At 44.6% G+C, this 17,450-nt stretch overlaps 1 long non-coding RNA gene across 1 annotated transcript in view; it reads right to left on the minus strand.

Moving 5' to 3' along the window:
* LOC123521468 overlaps positions 1–17,450 on the minus strand; it is a 109,766-nt gene that overhangs the window by 19,336 nt on the left and 72,980 nt on the right. Inside the window, exon 2 of the long non-coding RNA XR_006679909.1 lies at positions 8,307–8,385. This is a non-coding gene — a long non-coding RNA (uncharacterized LOC123521468). The remainder of the gene's footprint in view (positions 1–8,306; positions 8,386–17,450) is intronic.

The following is a 17,450-nucleotide window of genomic DNA, read 5'->3' on the forward strand; positions in this document are numbered from 1 at the left end:
AAGAGGCTAGAGGTGTTGCTCTGCAGTCACTGGTTAAAGCCACGGACATGGCTAAAATCACTCAGGCAAAGTGGATGAAGTCAGGACACTGTTGAGGTAGAACCTGGCCAATACCGAAGTATAAGAAGTGACCAATGAAGGAGCCCAATAAGCAGCAATCTGATATTACAGAGTTGAGCATTGCAGGGACTAAAGATAACTATGGGGGAGTAGCCATGAAGTTCATGTTGACAGCCACAAGATTTTTAGATGCCATAGTAGCGTTGTCTGGATTTGATTGCAGATCTTAGAATGCTGTGTTTTTCAAAAGTGTAATGAATTAAATATGAAGATAAGCTAGAGTCTTACATTGCCCTAGTGGCACTGTGAATTAGGTGTTGAGTGGCTAACCAAAAGAGAGTGGCTCAAAGCCACCAGCCACTCTGTTGGAGAAAGATGAGGAGGCTGTTTGTTCCTATAAATATTTACAGACTTGAAAATCCCATTCGGATCACCATGAGTCATAACTAACTTGATGGCATTGAGCTTTTTGATGTGGGTTATAAGTTAAAAAAGGATCCCTGATGGCTCAGTGGTTACAGTACTTGGATACTAACCAAAACATCAGAGGTTCAAACCCACTCCTCTGGTGAAAGATCTGATTGTTGGTTTCTGTAAAGTATGACAGCTTTGGAAACCCTGTGAGGCAGTCCCACTCTTTCCTTGGGGCACCTTGCATGGAATCTATTCCCTAGTATCACCACGCATCTTATTTTTATTATAAGTTAAGCATTAAGACTTTCCTTGTTCTTGGCCACCCAGTTCTCTAGCCATACACGGATGTGTGTGATTTCTAAATATACTTTATCTCTGGACTTTTTAACACTTGGTCTTTAGTTACACTGAAAGGCTTCTCTCCTTCATTATAATCTTGCCTTCCTGCAGGACTTCACCACCCTTTGCTCAGTCTTGGCCCATTTCCCCTTCAACCTCCATCTCTGTTGGACAGACTTTATCCCTAACCCCCTGACCCACTCTACCCCTAATATGATGTAAGTGCCTTTGCTCTGGGTTTTCTTTCTACCCTTGTCACACTGGGTAGTAATGATGACATTATTTTCTGGTCCATTTCCTCTTCCAGACTATGGACAGGTCAATAAACACCTCTTGTCACATGCCTAGACCCCCAGTACCTAGTACCTAAAATGTACACTGCCTGACACGGAGTAGGCATTTGCTAAATCTCAAAAGGTTAAGGAAATCTCTCTCTCCCTGGCTGCTCTTGCTCTCTTTCTGCCTTTTAATTTGTGTGCTTTTAAATTTGATAGAGATTGGGAAATGAGTTTCAAAAGTCCCTACCAGCTATGTCAACTTCTCCACTTACAGCCTCTCTGCTTACTCCCTAGGTGGACCAGCCCGACCTCAAACCTGCCAACCCCTTTTCTGGTCAGTGATCCTGGGCAGCACGCATGATCGAGTCTGAATGTCGTGTGTGATATTTCAGGGCGGTGGTAGGCTTAGGGAAAGAATTGGTGTTTATTGTTGGCCAAGGAGGAGATTCAAGCTCACATTTAAAGAGATGGTTAGGTTTAAAAAAAAAAAAGTCCCCAATTTGGAGCCCAGATCCCTTAGGGAATCTCTTTAATCCTGGAATCATACAAAGATCTTGAGGCAAAGAATTCTCTCCTTTGTTGTTATTTGTGAACTGTGGGTGGGCAATGAGACGAGGGCCCGGAGGGAAGCATTGGAGAGCGGCAACAAACGGTGGACAAGGAAGCGAAATTGTTGGCTCTTTCTTGCAGCACAAGTGGCAAATACAGGAATACTGGCTGGTGAGATAATGGGGGAGGCTGAGTGTACCGATGAAAACATCTGAGAGAGGTCCTGAAATGCAGTTAGATATTTAAAGAACACGAAAATGCTCACTTCTGGAAAATGCGATGCCCCATTGTGGGATCATTTCTGTCAGTGGGGAGGTCCATTTGCATGCATTTTGTTGTGTTCTCCTCTCTCCAGGCACAGTAGACAGTAAGAGAGGTTGGGGAAGCCCTGCTCTTATCCAAAGGAGCATGTTCCACAAGGGACTGAGTGGAGTCCTCCTGGGAGCAATCCTTCCTGGGCAAGCTTCATCGTTTCCCAGCTTTTCCTCAGCCTGTTCTTCCAAAAATTAATCACGAGAGGATCATGAGGGTCCTCGTCAGCCAATCCGAGCAAAAGTGGACAGTGGGAAAGGGTGAGTTTTACATCGGGGCGGCTCCGGCTCGGACACGTTCCACAGCATCTGAAGACAAAAGTGGCTTGGGGCTTAGGCATCGTTTAAAAGCCATTCATCAAATTCCTTGTTTACTGTCAGCACCGGGAGCGGAGGACTCTGAGACTTTAGCTGTTAATGGGACTAAACACTTAGGCCAACAGATTAAGCCTTGCTGAGACATTAAGAAAATTGGCCCAGAGTTTGGGTGGATTGCTGTGTAGTGGCTGCGTCTTTCTTTTCACAGGGAGAGGGGGGTCTGGGGTGAAGTGTGGTGGTGTTTGTCCCAAGGCAATGGCTTGGGGGTCGCTTTGAAACAGTGGCGATCGTGGGAGGCTCCCCGGGTAGTTTTGCAGATATGGGAGAGAGATGATTTAAAGAGGAAACATTTCCCATCCAGTGTGGACTGACTACACAGAATTGAAAGGAGGCTTCCGAAAACTCAAATCAGCAAGGGCTTTGAGCTCGACCAACAAGCTTGGAAAGATTGTTGAAAGGCACACTTCTAGGAACCATGAAGACTCGCCTTCCTCTGGTTCTGAGGCTCCTCAGTGGAGCTGCGCCACTGACGATGGGGCGCGTTTCTGCTAGCACGTGAACTTGTAAGATTGCTCAGGCCTACGTGACTCAGCAGAGAATCAGTGCTGGTACGGGAGGCCCAGGCATCTCAAAGAGGAGTGTTCTCAAGTCTTCTAGGTGCCACCCCCACCTTCCTATAAATTCATATTTTACTTGATTTATCTTTTTGGGTGAGCATTCCTAAGGTTGCATCTATAAATCTTTACCCCAGAAAGAATGAAAAGCTATTCAACATTTCATCTGGATGCCAAGTCTTAAACCCACAGTTTAGAAACCACTATACATTAAGCATTAGAATACGGCTCTATTCTCTATTCTCACAACCAGTCATCAGAAAAGGTTTTCGAAATTCTTGCAGATTCAGGTTCTGATGGGCCAAAAACTCACTGGAGCTTTGATTCAGAGTTTGAAAATTAAGGGTTCTACACTCCGCAATGGGGTGGCCATGCGTCTGCATCCACTCAATGGTGGCGAGCTTTTGGTGTTTTGGTGTACTTACTTGTCAGACTATTCTTTGAGCATCTATGTCATGAAGCAAGAGGAGTCATAAAAGGTGTGTCATCTAGGCCACTAATCCTGCTTACATTACCTTTCGGAGCCAAGTTGTTATTCGGAATCACAAACTCCCTACACAGGATCCTGGGAACGTCTGCGATAGGAGAAGTGGGAATAGAGGGAGGCAGAGAGAGCTACATAGGGAAGGGGGAAAGAGGGTGGGGTGGGGTGGGTGGGAATTAAAGTTTTAGTGTTTTCTCTAAATACAGAGAAGCAGTGAGATTTCTGTGATTCCAATATCTTCAGAATCTTCAAACTTGACTTCTTTTTTCCCCTGCTTTCCTTTGAATGTCATTCCCCGGGCTGTACAGCCATGCCCATAATATTTGCTTTTCCTCTGAGTCAAGAAGGTGACACTAAGCAAAATAAGTGTTTAGCAGTGGATATAGGATTGAAGCAATGATAATCAAGGACCCTGGTAATTGAAGCTTCCGGGGATGGAAGAGAACCTTTCTTCTGGAATCGGCGGTCTCTTTAATAGGATAAAACCCGCTGCAGTGATTTGGTGTTTGAAGAGGCTATGATGTAATTGGAAGTGCCTCCTGGGTTCGCTTCTGGACAAAGCGCTCAGGTGGAGGCACGGGCAGCTCTGAAGTCCGAATCCCTGCTTCCGCCACCCTAATTAGCCGAAATTAGCTATGCCACTTTTCTGCTTGCTTTTGAATTTCCCTGCTAATGCTTCTTTCGAAATATGAAAGCCCACCAAGTCTCTCACGCGTAGACGAGTGCGTCCACTACTGCTGAAGGGTGGGTTTGCGTGTTAGCCGCTCACAAGAGTGAATGATGAGCAGGGATCCCGGTGGAGACTGGCGGGCACTGCCCTTTATTCCATGTGATGAATTTCCCACACATGACTGTGGCTCTCCCACCCCCACCCCCCGGGGTCACTCACCCTGACTATTTAAGTTGAGGTGAATGAGGCCAGTCTTCACAACAATGTTTCTTCTCCGATTGAATTTCAAAGGCCAGGAGGGTCAGAAGAGGCTTCACGCACGTGTGTGTGTGTTAAGGCGGGCTAGTCCCGCTTTATATCTGGTCACCTTAGTGTTGTGCCATTTTCAAATGTTCACTTCTAACCCCAATTCATTGAATCTCACTGTACCAACAGATTTACAGTACATTCAGCGTAGCTTTTGTGAATTAATTGAAATAGTCCTCAAGGAGACATAAATACATATCTCAATCCAAAAGTCAATTTTTCTTATGCCAATGACTAAGATAAATTACATTGGGCTATAAGCCAAGAAGAAACGGTAAGACTTAAGAGAGTCTTTCACTGGTCATTGTCTATAAACCCAACTAAAAGCCCACAGCCACATAGCTAAAATCAGACTCATAGCAACCCTACAGAACAGAGCAGGAGTGCCCCACAGGGTTCCCAGGCTGTAGCTCCTTTGCAGAAGCTGACTGCCACAGCTTTCTTCCATGGAGACGCTGGTGGATTTGAACCCCTGAACTTTGGGTGAGCAGATAAGCACTTAACCACTGTTGTCTCCAGGGCTCCTTTGTCTATATGCTCAGTACCATTGAGTCAATGCTGACTTATATCAGCCCTATAGAACAGGGTAGGACTGCCACTGTGAGTGTCTGAGGCTGTAGTACGTTATAGGAGTAGAAAGCCTCGTCTTTCGCAGAGCAGGTGGTAGTTTCAAACTGCTCACCGTGCAGTAACCATTATGCCATCACGGCTCCTTTATCTAAACACAGTCACCTGATAAAAGCTCAGGCCTCTCCTGCACATCCCTGTCATTGATCCCCATAGGTAGATTTTCAGTTGCTACCAAAGAGGTTTTCCAGGTAAAAATGCTGGTTTTCATTTTAAAAGAACAAACCCTGAACATGTAAGACTAGGTGTCCCAAGGGAGCATCAGACACCTCACACAAATTGCTCCCAACTGTGGATTTCATCTCGCTCATTTAATATCATGCCTCAGATGCACCTGCCAGGGGAAAGACTCTTTGGGGGGATAAGAAAAACCTCCTGGGCCATCTGTCTGTGGTTCTTTATAGAAAATGGCAGAGGGGAGCCAGAGTTTGGAAGACCTGGAAATAGATTATTTGGGGGCCTCTGTAGGCTAAAAATGCACAATGACAGCAACTTGCTAGGTCCCCTCCCAAGACCTTGGAAGGCACCATGCCAGTGAGGCCTTGAATCGCCCCCTCCATTAGCTGCAGGGCAAAACTTTCCTCTTTCCATGCTCAGAAGCACGCATTCCATTCCTTTACAGGAGAGTATGTGAACATTTATTAAAATATTCACCAGCTGCTCAGAGACACTGATCTCCTTTCAAACGAGTACCCTTATACCACAGATCCAATCACTCAAAAACAATTAGTGTCCTGGAACAACTGTGGACCAGACAAGAGATGATTTGGTTTGTGCTTGAAACATCAGCAAGCAGATCCTAAGAAACTGGGTGGCGCTCGGGCGGCAGGTGTGATCTGCAGTAGTGAACTTTGCAATTCGCCGTGGTGCAACTCGGCGCACGGTTCCGGGTAGTTGCTGTTGATGCCATTTCCGGGTTCCCTTCATCCAGAAAGCCTGGCCCCAGCAATTGGGGATGGGATTGTTGAAAGCTTTCAGTTGTGAAATTGTGTGTTTATAAGATGCCCAGAAGCCCTATGTTGAGTTAAGGTCCCATATTGTTCTGAATGAATCAGTAACGTTCAAGCTTCAGTGTAAGGGAGGGGGGTTGGTCTTGCCTCTCCACTTATCAACCCAACTGGATTCAGTCATTGGTTTTCTGGGACCAGGGCTGCTGGGACATTCTCTCCTCCCAAGAGCCCAGTGCGGTATATTCAGTCCTATCCTCCCTCTCTCCCTGCCAGAAAGGGAGAAAGATGAGGTTTCTCTACTCCCATAAGGACTTACAGTGCCACGGGCACAGTTCTGGCCTAAGGGAATAGCATACAGTTCTCCATCCAAGCTTTTATGAAATTACTCATTGATTCACTTTGGAATTCCAGTTTTAATGACTGAATTTAACCTTGTACTCATTATAGATTTTTTTTCTGAGGCATGTTCTCATTTAAATTATGCTTAAGTCTTAATTGTTAGAAAGTCCTAAGATCACGGTATCCATTGGTTCTAGGTGGCCGAACAAATTTTTCTGATGTCTGACACGATACGAACAATTGTGGACTTATTGATTCACGTACGTGCTGTTGTTCAAGCATTGTTCTTTCCCCCCAAACTCCCTGCCAGTAAGTAGATGCTGACTCGTAGTGACCCTGCCGGACAGGGTAGACCTTCCCCTGTGGGTTTCGGAGATTCTAACTCTTTATGGAAGGAGCAAGCCCTACCTTTCTCCCAGCCTTTGTCTGAGGACATGTAAATTAGCAATGATAATCCCATGTTCTGTGAGGACCCCACTGAGACACAGAAGACCACTCAACAGAACACCCTCGGCGTGACAGGGTTAGTGCTGGGTCCTGCAAATATAGACATCGATATACTAGAGGGGGTCCTGCCTTTATGGGCTTTACAGATTAGCATAAAAAGTGAATATAAAAATAAACAAGACCACTTCATAAAACATTGAGGACGATGAAAAAAAATCAGGAAGGAACCAATGTGGAGCAGCGCATAGGGCCGCAGTGGAGGAGTGCTGGCCAGGACACTAAGGGAGGAAAGGCTTTTAAGGAAGAGAGATGGTTTGTGCCTGGAACAGAGGTGAGCCATGAAGCTCGTAAGCGTACACTTCAGCCCTCTTCCCTGGTGTAAACAGTGTAGTTTATAAGTGCAATGTTTACCCTTTTCTTCAAGTTGTTGGTTGCTGAGTTACTTAATTGGGCCAGCCTGGCCGATAATCACATGTGGGGCTGGTTGAAAGGCGGAGGGATAAATGGGTGGTGAGCCTCGCCTTTCTAGTTCTCGGGTCTCTTGTTTTGTGATGGTTGCACCGGGTGCAGCTGCCTTAGCAGTTCCCTGCTTCAGCTTGCAAGATTGACTTCCTGCAAGACATCCCCAAGGAGAAGCCACATGGACCTATCCCGATGCAGCCGCCGTGTGGAGACTCCTGCTAGTGCTGAGGTGCTTATTCGTTCACTGACTCAGCTTTCCTCCTGCAGTCGGCATCATTGCCTCTGTTTTGTGAGGTGGAGGACTTTGCGGACTGGTGTTGGGTTAATGTTGGACTTGTGGGCTTGGGCAGCATTGGGTTGGGATGTTTTCGTGATGCATACTTTCTTTACATAAAACTCTCTTATACGTGAGTTGCTGTGGATTTGTTTCTCCAAAGTACCCGGGCTAATACAGTTGCCATCCACTCAGCTGACTCACGGCAACCCCAAGTCCACCAGAATACAACGTTGTCCAGTGCTGAGCCCTCTTCATGACCACGGCTCATGGGAGCCCATTGTTGCAATATTTTGCTCCATGAAGTTTTCATTGGCTAATTTTAGGGAACATTATACCAGGCCTGCCTTCCTAGTCTATTTTAGGCTGGAAGGACCAGGACTGAAATGGTATTTGAAATACCGGTCGTCTAGCTTCCAGCATCATGTCAGGGCGCAAGCCACCACCATATGACAAACTGGCAGGTGGGGGGTGGTTTTCTGGGGCCCTTAAATTATATAATTGTCAGACTCTGAAAAACTTGGATCTGCTCCTAGGGATCAACCCTATAAAATGAATCCTGAATGTTCGCATTATAGGGAAACAGACATAGTTGTGCATACAAAGGGGCTTCAAAAAGTTCTTGGAAGACAAAATGAAAAGATAGTGGGATTTTCCCAAGGACTTTCTGAGACGCTCTCCCACCCCACCCCCCATCACCACCATATGTTGTTGTTTGAGGAAATCTAACGTGCTTATTCCCCTGCAAATTGTTCCAGGCTCCTAACATCCATGCCCTGCGCGCCACCCCAGAGAAGATACAATGAAAATGCCCACGGTCCTCAGACTCACAAGCAAGTAGAGAACATGAAGGCCATGACATACCGTAACGTGTGCAGAAGCTGGAATCCCGCCAGACCAGGAAAACACAGACATTTTTCACTCGTCACGAACCAGATGCACCCTGTCAAAGGCAGAAAACTTATGAGACCTGGAACAAAACAAGGCCACGCTACCAAGTTCTTGTTCCCACAACTGCCTCTGTAGCACATTTGCCTCAACACCGCACTAGCTTGTAAATTCTGCAAAGGTGGTCCCACTGAAAATTACTGTACTTTAAAGCTACGGAGGACTTAAAAGGTCACTAAATGAAACTGTTCTTTTTATATCCACTGAAGTCAGACTCAGAGAAACTAGGAAACCTCCTGAGAATCAAGGAATTCATTCCTCAGACTCAGGACTAAAACCTGTCTATCTTATCTCATCATGCCACACTGCCTTTGTCCTTAGGCTCCTTCCTGGTCTTCTGCACCCTTTTCTGCTACATACACGTTCTAATGCAGTGTCCTGAATATGATGGGCATTTGATCAATGGGGACAGACTGTATCTGTTATTTGAACTTATAGTGACGACTCCAGAATTTCTAGCTAGGATGGCCTTTGGGATTGTTGTGTGTGTTTTCTTAGCAACTGCACTATCCTTACTTAGATAGAATGTTTATTTGGGGTGACTTGGCAGAGGCAGTTCTAAGGGAGAGTGGTAAATTTAAGACACCACCCTCATCCATTCCCCACCTTACTGTCAGCACTTGAAATACCAAAAAGTTTCTGGTGTATGCTTAACAGACCACTGCATGTTTCTAAACTTCAGTTTCCTCTTTAATAAAGCTGGAAAATAAAACTGTAACTGTCATAGGAATTAAACAAGGGACTAGACATTGCATTCTTACCATAGTGCTAAGTACATAGTAAGCACACACCCAACACCTACTGCTTGGTTCCAACTCACAGTGACACCACAGAGTCTCTGAGCCTGTGAATCTTTACAGAGGCAACAAGCCCTATCTTTCTCTGTCAAAGTGACTGGTAGGTACATCCTTATATTAATTTTTATTTTAATACTAATATTCTTTCCAGTGATGACAATAAATCTCTATGAATCTCGGTGTCTAATTAACTTCTCTAAAATCTAAGAAAACTGTAGAATGAAATACCATAGCAGCTAAACCTTACGAATAAACATTAACCATCACCCCACCACGACCACTATTTAAAAGCCACGGAGACCCATTTAAAATCACTTCCCTCCGGCTCAGGAGTCACTCAAAGAAGTGTTTTTGGAAATCACATTCCCTAGCACTTCTGGTATCAACAGCTCAGTGTTCCAGGCTGTGTTCAAGGTCGTAAGTAGACCTTAAAGGTGAAACATTGTAGGAAGGTGTGTGGACAAGAAGCAGGATCATTCTGAAGCTTTGAAAACGATTAAGGTTTTACAGCCACGATAAGGATGTGGAAGAGAATTGGCAGTTCTCGCTCCAGCATGGCCAAACTGGTTTATTTCTCATCGTGAGGACTCGCAGTGTGATGGCTGATCACTAATGCGAACATTCTATCCAACGAGAGCCATAGACATCTTGCCAGACCTATATGTTCCTTGTCCTTTTGAGCAGATGTGGAGCTTAGCAAATAGACTTCCTCAGAGGTTAGCTTTATGAGGAACACAGGCAATGGGTTGCTGTATTTCTTGTTGAGACCGGCAAAATCATTCTGAATTACATTACCTTCCTCCTAAGTTCACACAATTGCTTCCTCTGCAAGTCAGTGTTTGCCCTTGGAGTGAAGGTGACACTTGAGAGGCGTCACTGCCTGCCTGCAGTGGAGAGAGGACCGTGGAAGCATGAACTAGCACTGCTCAGAATCTTGACTGGGCTTGAGTCGACAATTATAGGCATTATGTAAAGCTGGCTGACGTATTTACAACTTTTCTTCTTGAAATATTTTCAGAGTTTTCCTTTATTCGTGCAAAACTGGGGATCAGTTTGCAGGACCGCCACAATCTGGGTAACACTACAGGTGTTTTCTCTTTTAAATATGAGGATAAAATGTGAGTTACTGGAGCAGTGACCACATTTCCACTCCCCACGTTTACGGACAAAGTAATTGAATAAAACCAGACGAGGGGCAGAAGGTAGGAACAACTGGAGGTAGTAGTTCTCAAACGTACTCTTAAATTATTTGAGCTTGTTGAAAACATATGCGGCCAAGATAATACCGTTCCCACCATTTCTACAGTCACATGGATTATACTTCATGAGTTGGACTGAGTGCAAATTTCTTTTCAGTAATTGAATATTTTTCCCATTGTTTTTAGGTGGTTTCAATAATAAAATAGATTTTCCTTCTGAAGATGACACAGAAGTTTAGTGTCAGTGAGGGCTTTCAATACATTAGATATAAAACCATGGTGAGCTCTATTACATCACCTTGTTTTATATTCTTTACAGTATTTCTCACCATCTGCTCCCTACTGGCTTGTTGGTTGATTGTCAGCCTCCCAGACTAGAAAAGAAAGGCCACGAGAGACAGACGCCAGGCTGGCCTTGCTTACCAAGAAGTCCCCACCACCTAGCACAGCAGCTAGTTCATGGTGGGCTTACCACTGTGCTCACTGATTGGATGAACCCATGCCTGTGCTCAGTAGACTCCATGGGTGAGTTGGAACCCACTTCCAGATACGTTAGAAGACAGACCTGGCAGTGTACTGTGAAAGGTCACAGCCTTGTAAACCCCGTGGTGCAGTTCTGTGCTGATACACAGGGGCACGTGAGTCAGGGTCGACCCGGCCAGCAACTAATAGCAACAGTGGTCTACTTCATAGAGCCTCACCCCTTGGCAGGACAAAAGCCGTGGGGTCATGAGTGTATGGCGATGTGTTTCATTGAGACGGTTAAAGAGAAGTTCCTTTCACTTACCCATTTGTGGGAGGGGGAAAAGTGAGTAACATTCTACCAGTTACACTACTTCTCCTTTCAATTTCTCAGGCCTTTGTAGTGCTTGTTACTGTCTGTCGATTTGCACTCAATATAAAAAGTAACAAGGAAACAAGACAATATTTTCAGAAAATGCTCTTAAAAGTCAGAATCTGCTCAATTGCCGTGGGTGTGGTTGTGATAAGGGTGCTGATAATGAGCTTCTCCATTGTGTCTTCCCACGGCGGTTTCAAACTGCCGATCATGAGGATTGCAGCTCAACACACAACCACTAAGCCACCAGAACCCCTCTCGTCTTCCCATGGACGTAGTCAGTTTGGCTGCTGGGTATGCCATCTGGGGAGGTCCATGTGCATAGTTAGCTGCCGTGGTGCTTTGCATGAGTCCTTGATTTTGAAAAATCCTATCATGGAATCTCCAGCTTCACTTTCATCACCGACTCCTTATTTTCCAACTACTGTTCCTTCCTCTTTGTTTCCAACTTTTGCATTCCAATCACCAATAACTGTCAATACATCTTGACTGTATGTTTGATCAATTTCTGACTGACGTCATTGGTAGGATTCTTCAATTAGTTCATCACCAGCTTTTGTGGTGGGTGCATAAGGTTGAGTAATAGTTGGATTGGTTGGATTTGCATTAATGCTGACAGATATAACCCTACAACAGGTAGCACTGTACTTCATGATGGATTTAGGAAGACCCTTTCTGACAACAAATGCCACGTCGTTCATCTTGACTGTGTTATTCCCGGCATAATAAATCATATGATTTTCTGATCCAAAGTGGGCACTACCAGTCGATTTCAGTTCACTAATATCTAGGATCTGGATCTTCATGTGCTCCCTGGAATTTTGACCACTCCCAATTTTCCTAAGTTCATACTTTGCACATTCCAAGTTCTAATCATTAGAAGAATTTTGCAACTGGTTCTCTTTACCTAGTCCCCATGAGCACATGAAGACCCCGAGGCTCCACGCCCACAGGCTTTACTCAACTCACATCACCATGGTCAACTCCCTCCAAGAAATCATCTCTTCAGTCACATTTCCTGTGCCCTTGGACCTGAGGGGCCCATCTGCCAGCAGTATCTCTGACAATGCCTTCCTTCTTTTGTTAAGTCTATCCATATTTGAAAATGCTTCCAAGCTCTGCAGAAGGATTCAGTGGCTTCTCCTCCAAAGTGGGGAGCCAAGTCCTTCCTAGTTGCCTGCTCTTCATCTGGAAGTTCCTCAGAAACCTCTTCATTTTGGGGGACCCCGATGGCATTTGACATACCAGTGACATAGCTTCCAGCATCACAGCAACACACACACCACCACAGCATGAGAAACTGACAGACCAGTGGTGGACTTCCCCAGATGGAACACAAAGAAATCAAATGAAGCATATCTGTTGGAAGACACATGCAGAAACTCAATAATTAGCCAAAAGCAGAACAGAAGCTGACTGTGGAACAGACCATCTATGCTCATGTGCAAGGTCAGGATAGAGCTGAAGAAAATTCAAACAAGTCCACCAGAGCCAAAATACGGCCTTGAGTCTATCCCACCTGCACTTCAAGAACATCTCAAGAATAGACTTGACCCATAAAATACTAGGGATAGAAGACCTGCCGAGCTGTGGAAGGACATCATGACCATCATTTCCTGAAGAAAGCAAAAAGCCCTTTAAAAGACAGGAAAGAAAGTAAAGATCAAAGTGCATGTAAGAGGAGACCCTGAAACGTGCTCTGAGTCGCAGAGTCCCTGAAGCAAATGGAAGGAACGATTAAGTCAAGGAGCTGAATAGAACATCTCAAAGGGCAGCTTGAGGAGACAGAGCCAAATAGCATCATGAAATGTGCGAGGACTTAGAGTTAAGAAATCACAGGGAGGTGGAACACGCTTGGCATATCTGACATGGACGAATGTCAACAGCTCCTTGTGCTACAGTCACTGTGCTATTCTTTCCATCTTTTTTGGCGCTTCCTGCATCGTTCAATACTTTGCCCCTAGGATCTTTCAATATTGCAACTTGAGACTTGAATGTTTTCCCTTTAGTGCTTTCGGTTTAAGATAATGCTGAGCGTGTTCCTCCTTTGGGGGTTTCTCGCTCTAGGCTTCTGCATGATGCGTTATAATATTTTAACCCTGTCTTCTCAAGCTGCCCTCGGAAATGCTCTCCCCTCCTCCCTGGGCTCCCTGTTTCCACTCATTCTGCTTCTGCACTCCTTCCTGACTCCTGAGCTCTGGTTCTGGGTGAAGCCATCTTGTGGGTCTTGTATGGTGGACTCGATTGAGTACACCCCCCTTGGTGTTACTGCTCCCCTTTCTAGGCTTTCCTACTAGAAAGACGATCCCTGGGGGTGGTTTCAGTTCCAGGCCCGAAGTCTATCTAAGGACCACAGATCCCAGGACTCTACTAGTCTCTGTCAGACAGGCAAATCTTGCCTTTTCTGTTTTTTAAATTATTATTTCATTCTACATTTGGGATGCTAATTTTTAAAGTTATCATTTGATTGGATTTTTCTCTCTTTTTAAATATTATTAGGAACTTATCAAACATAAAAGGAAGAAGAACAGTTTAATGAGCGTCATCACCTACATTTAACAAGCATTCCTATTTTACTGGAGTAGCCATACTAATATTTGAGACCCATGTAGTCTAATGGATTGAGGCCAAGATCATGAAGCCGAGCAGGGTTTGGTGATATAATGTTCCTCTGGAATTCAACTCAATTCCATTAGCACAGCCCTTCCCTCATGTTAACCACGTACATAGACTGTCCTATTTCCAAAGATCATTATGCCAACAATGTAATGACAATGATTTTGCAGATAAGCATTCACACTTACAACCTCTAAATTTCTCTCATATTGGGGCTGGCTTGCTTTGCTGTTAGATTGTGGCGTCTTTTGGTTTTCTTGGATTAACGGTAAATAAAAAGGAGCCAACTATCTAAGGTGGGGTGCTTCAAGTGAGACAGTTTGAGCAACCACGTTCGGCCTAGCTGCCACATTCATTGATGTTCAAAGTTTTATATTAATTTATAATTTAGTCTGGCCATAAAATAATCATTTTTATAAGTCACTCTGGCATGATGACGTTATGGCTATACATGCTGATGGGATTATTGAAAGCATCTGACTTCTGACTTGGCCTTTCCCTTTAGGGACTGTCCACTGTTGATGTGGTTAGAAAGCTGATGAGCTAAAGAGTAAAACTTGTGAAATTAATATGAAGCAGGAAAATAAGCATGATGTTCCAACTAGGAATCTAAATCATGCAATTCTAGGATTTCAGGGGAACATACAACTTGTCTGAAGTACCAATAACAAATATTCATCATTTTATATAAGGTCTCATTGACCAGAGGCAGAAATAGTACAGTAGACAAACATTGTGTTATGACATTAAACTTTTCAGTTTTCAAATCCTGATTTGGCCATTTATTGAATGAAGGCCTTGAGTATGTTGCTTAAACTTTCTCTATGCCTTGGTTTTCTCTTCTGAAAAAAATAGGTTTAAAATAGTACACCACCTCTAGTGTTATTATGAGAATTAAATGAGATACTTAGTACAGTATGTTGCACATCATGTGTGTTCAATATTAAACTCTTTGGCAAAACATAATAACCACATGTAAAAATGATGATTCTTTGAAGAACATAACACATTGGGATGGTGGAGATTGTTTCTATAACCATGATCCTCATGATCTAAAGAAGAATCACGTTCTAAAAAATTAGATATAAAAAGGAATAAGAGAAAGGTTAGGAGTATTTGTCAGCTCTTTCTACTATTTTCTGGAAGCTACTATATGTCACTTAAATATGACTTGCAACAAGCTCTGATAATCCAGAGTGTTTTCCTAAATTGTCACCCAAAAACCCACTTGAAAGCAAATCCTGGCCTGAACTGACAGGGCCTTTATTTGTCCCACTTAGAGTAAATATCATGTTTTTCAGGAGTTGATTTTATGTGGTGCCCAAAATTCCACTGGAAATATCCCATAACAAGCAGCGGATGCAACATATTGTCTTCAAAATCTGAAACATTCCAATTCCAAACTATCTGACTCCCAGGAGTTAGGATGAAGAATTTGGAATCCCTATTCATTCCATAGAACATAGGCATGTTCCCACTATGAGGGCACCTGAGAAATGCAGCTTCATCTTCACAACAATTCTATTTGTGGGGTAGGAAAGTTTAGACATTAAGACCCAGCCAAAATCATATCAATGTGAAAGGGGGAGCGATGAGTGGAGATGCAAAGCTCATCTGTAGACAATTGGACATCCCCTTACAGAAGGGACACAAGGAGGAGATGAGCCAGTCAAGGAGCAGGATAGTACCAATAAAACATACAACTTTTCTTTAGTTCTGTAATGCTTCCTCCTCCCCCACCCTCCATCATGACCTCAATTCTACCTTACAAATCCAGCTAGACCAGATCATGTACACTGGTACCGATAAGAGCTCACAACACAGGGGATCCAGGACAGACCCAGCACTGACTTCTAATGACCCAGGCATGGCTATTTCAAACAAAATGAGTTTAAACATATCTTTATCGTGACCAGTGGATGGATGGATAGAAATACATTTTCTTGCTAACACACTTAACAATGTCTCCCCAGGATGCCTTCAACAGCATGCTCCATTGAAATGGTGGCTTCATTTAGGGCAAATCAACCCAAATAGCAGGAGGAACTCCAGCCCGCCCTCAGTGCTGAATACCACAGAAGGCAGCTGGGACAAACATCTACATCGTGCTGCGAGCTCATCCACTAGGGCAATACTTCCCAGCACCACTGAGTCCCTGCATCAAAAGAGCACACCAACCTTTAGCTCCACATACAAGTAATCAGGGATCAGCTATCTCTTTATTATTTCCCCCTTCTCGCTCTTCTCCCTCTTTACTATCACAGACAATCTTAGAGAACACAATGGGGTGTTTTTTTCTCTTTCCCCTTCCTTCTCCTTTTTCTTTCTTTGTTCTCTTCGCTTCTCTCACTGCTTGTATGATTCTCTCTTCTCCCTCTCATTCCCTTTACATGCCACTGCTGGTTCCCAGACCCTTACACTCTGCCTAGGGCAACCCTGTCCTCCCAGTGGGCAGCCTGACTCCTAAGACAGTGCTCCACACAGGACGAGTCAGTGCTGCACACAGCACAGCATGGGGTCAGCTATTTCTTTATCAATTTTGTCAGTTCTGTCTCCCTCTCCTTCCTTTTCTTTTTTAACTTTATTTATGTTCTTCCACTTTTTCTTCTTTTCTCCTCTTATTCTAACTCTTCTCTCTATCCTACCACAGCCTCCGCAGATTAAGTTCTCCTTTCTTGTTATTTCTTCCTTTCTTTCTTTTCTTTTTTCCCCAACTGTTTTCACTTTTGTTTACTCTGTGCATACTAGTGGAGTGTGGGTGAGGGGGTGTCAGTTTGCTAGACATTGTTGCTCCAGTCTGTGTCTTCCTCTTTCTCCCTTTCTCCTCTCCTGTCACTCTCTTTCCTGTCACAAGCCATAGCGGCCACTTCCCTCTGAAGGCCCAAGTGGGGGAGCTCCCACCCGCATTCATATGCCTGACAAGCAGCTGGGGAATTCAAGCCGGTCCTTTTCCACACACAAAGCAGCAGGGGGTTCTCCCCTACAAAAAGTGGGAGCATCCCCAACCTAAATCCCGAGGCCCTACAAGTGACTGGGGGAAACGCCTGGCCACCACTGGTGGGGCTCCACGCTACTGCGGGAACATCCACCTAATCTCCAAGGTGATCTCTCTGTCTAAAGTAATCCCCCTAGCAGCTACAGAGCACTACACCAAGGTGGGTATACACACGGTCCCCTCAGCATTCCAGTCGCAGAGGAAAACACCACAGGGCAGCTGAGGTTCTCCAAGAACTGTGAAGCCTACTTAGAGATCGGCAGGGAAGGAAGGCCCTCGTGGGCCCACAACAACCTGACCATTGTCACATGAGAGGAATATCCAACACACATTCCAACTGACAGAATACTGGATGGCCAGGACAAGAGTGAAACCAAAGGAAGATATAGCGATAGCCAGACCCCTCAGTATAGCTACTGGCAGGTAGTTCATAGAAGAACTCATACAAATCCCCCAAGAGAGAGCCCAGGGCTCTTTGACTCAGGAAGATGGCTCCAGGCTCCTCTAAAACAACATGTAAAAAGCAATCAGTTCTAACAGCTCCAACAAAAAATCAGGAGAAACAGAAGACAATGCCAGAAGAAGTCATGAACCTAACAATGGGCATAGAAGAAG

Source organism: Echinops telfairi, unplaced genomic scaffold, assembly GCF_000313985.2.
Source record: "Echinops telfairi isolate 266 unplaced genomic scaffold, ASM31398v2 ScPeMD7_18;HRSCAF=68, whole genome shotgun sequence".
Taxonomy (NCBI): Eukaryota; Metazoa; Chordata; class Mammalia; order Afrosoricida; family Tenrecidae; genus Echinops; species Echinops telfairi.